Source organism: Notamacropus eugenii, chromosome 5 (assembly GCF_028372415.1).
Source record: "Notamacropus eugenii isolate mMacEug1 chromosome 5, mMacEug1.pri_v2, whole genome shotgun sequence".
Taxonomy (NCBI): Eukaryota; Metazoa; Chordata; class Mammalia; order Diprotodontia; family Macropodidae; genus Notamacropus; species Notamacropus eugenii.
The window spans coordinates 408362161-408368652 of NC_092876.1; the positions used below are offsets into that span (position 1 = coordinate 408362161).

At 39.2% G+C, this 6492-nt stretch overlaps 1 pseudogene; it reads left to right on the forward strand.

Annotated features, from left to right (window-relative positions):
* Positions 1-446: 446 nt before the first annotated feature.
* Positions 447-5118, forward strand: LOC140507988 (synaptophysin-like protein 1 pseudogene; annotated as a pseudogene).
* Positions 5119-6492: the final 1374 nt, after the last annotated feature.

Genomic DNA, 6492 nt, shown 5'->3' on the forward strand with positions numbered 1-6492 from the left:
TAAGCATTTTATTTATATTATCTCATTTGATACCGACAACATGGGGTAGGGGATCTTACTGTCCCCATTTTACAGATGAGTAAACTCAGGCCGAGAAAGGTTAAGTGACTTCTCCAGCATCACATATCTCATTAAGTCTCTGGGGCAGGATTTGAACTCAGGACTTCCTAATTCCAAATCTGATGCCATCCCCTCTATGTTATCTCCAGAGATATACCAGTCAACTCAAACTACCTCCACTATCTCCCAGATCATAATAGTTATATCTCAGGACCCTCCTCCAAGGAGATTGTCTCTCCTGATAGCCTGGGTTCCATTGCTATCAATGAAGGAAATCATCACTGTAGGGAATGGGCTCATTTTCTAGTAACTAATAACAACTACTGATAAATTACTACCAAAGACCCAGTGAGCTCAAGATCTCTAGAAGTGGCAGTGAACCCCGGATGACCAGTCCTACTTCCAACTCACCCTCTGTAGCTACCGGCAAGAAGAAACAATTCCTTGTTGTGGAGAAAGGGCCAGCTATTCCTACCAGTCATGGATCAGCTGGTACCCATTGGGTTAGACATTCCTACCTAGCTAAATCAATAAGGCATGCTGATAGAGACAGGAGTCAGCATACGCCAGGCAAAGCAAACTACCCCTGTTGTTATGACTTTTATCTGCCCTCAGACCCCAAGTGAGAAATCCCAGAACCCAAGAGCCTTGGGAATAGAAGCACCGCCCAGTCTCCACATCTTCCTTTCATCTTTGCCCTAACAATCTTTATCCTGGAAGGAAGCTAAGGGCTTTAACAGGTCTCAGTTTGACTGAGACAGTGCCCATTCAATAATTATGGCTTAATTTTTTAAAATGAGGCAAAGAATGGCCTCTAAAAAAATAGGTCTGGGAGGGGAGAACCCTCAGGGTTTCTGGCCAAAATAGAAACAATTGTTATTTACCTTCATTCTAAGCCAATTAGGGCCCAAACGTTGACCAAGTAGGGCTTGATCTGGGACCAGAGTGATTTGGGGCTAAGATTTGGGTCTTTAAGAGAAAAAAAAACCAAAACCAAAAAAAGGCACTTAGAGACTAAAATGTACATTCCCTTCCCTTCGGGCAGAGTACCAGTTGGTAAGGGCGTGAGAGCCTACACTGGGAGAAAAGAAAGGAAAGGAAGGAAAGAAAGCGAAAGAAAGAAAGACATGTTGCCCAACTGGAAGTTGGTCTCTAGCGAACAGCTCCTATTCTACTCACAGAGCTCGATCCTTCATCCTTGAAAGGGACCATGATATCAGGGAGGTATATGTAGTGAGATTTTAGGAATGACAGGATAATCCCTTGTCGCCAGAACAAACACCCCTGGGACAGAGTAGTTGAATTATCAGCACCTTAGTCTGAATGTTTTATCTTGTCTTTCTTTCAACAGATATTTCATTAGAGTGTAGATTTGAAGCTAAAAGTCACCTTGAAGCTAATCTAGTGTGATCTTCTCATTTTATAGATGAGGAAACTAGGACCCCAGAGTAGTTAAGTGAATTACCCAAAGTCACACATCAGAGAGGGATTTAAACCCAGGAATCCATTTCTCATTGTGCTATATCACATCTGACAGACAACAAAGCATTGGTTAGTTCAAATAATGAATCCTCTGAAATGGTTTCATTAGTCAAATTCACACTGCGTATTTCCACTGGACTACAACCACTAACCACATTTTACATAATTATCACACTAATTGGTATCTAGCTGTATGACCAGAACTTCATATGGCAGGTGCTATGAAAGATTCAAAGAAGTTTAATATTCATCCCTTGCACCCAAGGAGTTAGCACTATAGCTAAACACATGAAAATTTAGTGAACCACACAAGGCAGTATCTGACAAGTTGTAAATGCTTCAGTAAACAAATGTTATGGGAATCCTGAAAAGCAAGAAAGATCACTGTGGACTAATAGATTGTCAAATAAAATGTCCCAGTGCTAGGTCTTCTTTCTAGGTGATGGGGGCTCAAGTTCATTCATGGAAGATAAGCTATATGATAGTTCTTAGACCCAATCTACAGAACACTCTTCAGAGTCCCCCTTTATGTCTCCTGTGTTCTGGCTCTGATTGAAAGAACACAGGACCTAACTGTGGATCACATACAGATATATATATTCTTCAAGCTCATGTTTGCCTTTTGCAGCAAGTCAACATCCAGGACCACCAAAACTTGGAGGCTAAGCAGGAGGGAACTCCAGACCATCACTGCTAAACCACTTCACGTATCCCAGAGCCTCACAGGGCTGTTCAGTTTCTACACTCTCTCACAACTACACCATGTTCATCACCAAAAACAGGCTGGTTTGACAACTGTAGAACAGCGTTGATTATGCAGAGTGGAACTGGCTCAAATACCTCCTCTTCCATAAGCCAAAGGAAGATGAGCCCTTGAATACTGCCAGCAGTGAACAGCCCCAGCTGTGCTCCTTGGTTCATGCACCTGTCATGAATATAATCTCTGAACAGAGAATGATCCTCACTCTATGACCACCATCATGGGTGGGTGGCCGCCGGGTCTGACTTTTTTTTAATCTAAGATTTTTGGAGGCTTTAGCTTCCTCTGTCTTGCTAAATATTGCAGTTGTTAATATGGTTGTTTCCAGTCTCTGGCAAAGAATGAAGAACAGTGAGCACACAGACCAAGTTGTGTCTGGCCACTAACCAGTCCCTCCAGGGAGACAGCACAATTCCATTTGCCAGCTATTTTAATTTTGTACAATTCTCCACTTGCTTTGTTGACTCCTGGTGGGGAAGTTAACTATATTAAACCATAACAACAACACAGACACATCTATGTGCCTCAAGAGAATAAGATACAATCAATAGAAAACTTCAAAGAGGGAAAAAAAGGTCTTATTTTATTTATGCTTTTATTTCTTTGCCTTCTAGATGTCAATGTGATGGAGAACTGGGAATTGATCTTAATAGAGCAATATTTCAGAAGAAAATGCTTTTCATTTATGGCAGCTATGAGGATTCTGGGTAGCTATTGTGACAATGTGATAAATCATCTAAATGGATGGTGAGCAGATTAGCTTGTCCTGGAAATCAAAGGTAGCATGGCCCCTTGTCACTATTGTATGAAAAACAAGCTCATTAATTGATGAGGAATAAATCAAAAGGAACAAAGGGAAGGGCTGGGGAAGGAGATTCACAAGTGAATCCTTTTTAGCTGTGTACTCCTACTAAATTCAGTCACGAAAATACACAGGAAACCAATCCTGCTAACATCAAAGTCTCAGTGAAGTGGCTGAGCTGGGGCTCATGTTCCCCTCATTTACCATCAGGGGGTGAACTCAGAACCAAGTGTCCTCCTGCTAAGCAGGGAATGAATCAAGTTAAGAAACAGTGGGATGAGTCACAATGTGGTTTAGGACTTGATCAACAGGGAGGGGAGTGAGGGAAGATGAATCATGCCAAGCCAGGGGGGTCCAAGTCCAAAGAGTGTTCAAGGGTGGAAAACCATTGAAGTCTCTTAGCTTCTTGTTACAGACACCCTGAATCTGGGGAGAGAAATTCACTCTTGTCCTGACCATTTTGCACATATGTTGAAAGAGTTAATTGAGAAATATGTGGGGCGAGAAGTTGAATTCCTCCGATGAAGAATTCTGTGTTTGACAGAGCACAGCATTATGAATGATACTAAATGTACTTGACTAATTTAAGTGAAAAATTGTTGTTCTTGATGCAATAGCTGAGAACACTGAGGAGTTTGCCTGTGACTGTACCAAAAAAACCATGGAATTATTTCTCAATGCTGAAAGAGGATAGAGTATAAACCAGCAAATCATATTTAAGACCCCCAACTGAAACAAGTTTTAAAACCTTTACAAAAGTTTGCTAATAAGATAACAAATATTTGAAAAGATCCTTTATGGGAAATTGAACTCAGAGCAGGAGAAAAAGCGTTACTGTTCTGGAGAACAGATAATGAGGCATTCCTCATTCTCAGCAGAGATGTGGGGGAATATGAGGGCTGGATGTTGTACATATTGTACACTGATATATAGTCACTTCGTCAATTGTCTTTCTTCCTTGACAGGGGAAGGTTCAATTCCGCAGAGAAAGGAACAAGAAGGAGGGGTTAGTCACGTAAAAATAAAGGCCATCAATAAAACTTATTTTTAAAGAAATGCTTATGTCAGTTTTCTTTGGAAATTCAGTGGAAATGTAAATAAAACTTTTAAAAATAATCCAATGCGCGCCCTGATCTGGCTCCCTCCTCCGCAGCCCAGCCGCCCTGACTCTGGCCCTCTTTCCTTCCTTCCCTGGACCTCCAGATTAACTTCAGCTAGCTTAAGGAGCCCCTGGGTGTCATCAAGATTCTCCAGTGGGGAGCTTCCATTTTTTTCTTTCGCCACGTGTGGAGGTTTTCAGGGCAAGACAAGTTTCCAAGTTTTCTGCCCAACTCCAGCTCCTCCCAATGGTACAGTTGAAGAAGCTGCCTTTGCTTATCCCTTCAGGTTGAATCAAGTTTCACTTCATGCAACACAGGAGCCTCTGTGTGGTCTAAACTGGAGCGTTTATTTTCTTATAGGAGATCTCTTCTTCTGCCCATTTCTGTTTGTAGCCTTGGTCTTCCTACATGGCATTGCTGCACTTGTACTTTATTGGTTACATGAATATACATATCGGGAGAGTCGAAAAATTCCCTTTATTTCCTTCCTTATTACTCTTACTGCTACTTTCTTATAGTTGGTGAGCATTTCAGCTTGGGCTAAAGCTCTGACAGCCTTAAGATGACCACAGGTGAAAATCTTCTGGTCAGATTGTCTCTTGCGATAATAAGATGGTAAACTGCTCCTTTGACTCTGTAACCAGTATGGGATCTCTGAATCTATCTGTGATCTTTGGTTTTCTGAACATGATACTTTGGAGAGGAAATGCTTGGTTTGTATATAAGGAGACCAGCTTGCACGGTCAGTCAAATGTTTCTACCCATGGCACAGGAACAGTTGCACCTCCTACAGGAACGTAATTAAAGGAGAGAACTACCCTGTGTGAAATTAGAATATATTCTACAACATATTGTCAGCATCTTTAGAGGCAATGCAGTTTGTTTCTAATAAAAGTAATGGTGTTTGCAATAAATTGATGGATTGAAAATTTGCTAGTTTTTACATGAAATATGTGCCTTAGATACAAATTCTGGATGTAAATGTTTCAATTTGTAGACTCGAAGATCTATCGATCTATTATGAGGTTTTATACATAAGAATGCATATGCAGTTTCTTCACTAAATTTTGCATAGCAAAAGTGTTTACCCCTTAGGCTTTAACACATGTATCTTTATTCAGGAAGGGGATGTGTTAGCCTATTTTAAAAAAGGAAGAAACTGCTTTTGAATTACACACTACTGTAAGTTTGTACAGTTCATACTCCTTGAAAAAGGCTTATTGCATTATAAATATAGCATAGCAAAAAAAGTGTTCATAACAAATCTAAATATGGTTCATGTTAAACAAAAATTCCTGAATGGAGAGATGGGTTTTAAAATAAATAACCTTAAAATACTGAATAGTTGTACAAAAATTGTTTTGAGGATGGAGATTGAAAATTTGATACAGTTAATACTGTAATTCTACATTCAAGGTGTTTACATTATGCTGGTTGGTTTCTTAGACTAAGTATACTCTAAAACATGGTTCACCTAGGCACTTTGGAAAAAACGCAAGAATAGCCTTATGAATATTTGTCCTCTGTTACTCATGCTTCTTGGTTTCAGGATGGGATAATCCTACAAGTACAGAAAAAAATTTGTTTTTTCCTTTTTATTTTTAAACCCATTCAGAGGAGAGAAGAAATTAAGTTTGTTTTTTACTTTTGAAATGCATTTAAATGTTTAGTATCAATGAAGTTACTATTGGAAGCTCAGCATTGATATTATGAAAATAAGAAATGAAATCCAAATTTCATTTTTTGAATGTTCTCATTCTTATGACATAAATGGATGATTTTTAAAATTATGTATGTGTGGTAAACAAAGGAACACAAGTGAACTAGCTACTTAATGGGTGCCTTATTTCTTTGCACACATATTTGGTTGTATCTCAGTATGCACAAGTCATTGACATTATCTGCTGATCTTTATAGTTGCATTGTACAGAAATTCAGATTTTTTTCTTCCAAATTGATTTACTTTGTGACACACAACTCACTTTTGCCACATTTTTGTTGCCTTTATTAAAGACAAGAATTGTCCATGTGAGATATGTATGTCTTTTATGCACCCAACTTAATAAAAAAAAAAAAAAGTTGAAAAATGAAAAAAAATAATCCAATGCACATTCCCATAGAAACAATGGTTGGCATAAAGGGTAATAACATGGCATGGTATAAGAGAAAGAGAATGGATTTTTTAATCCATTTTAAGCTGGGGTCAGCTTCTAGTTCTTCCACTTATTATCTCTGTCACCTTCCTCATCTACCATAGTGCAAAAGAGTGCTGGGGCCAGAGTCAGGAA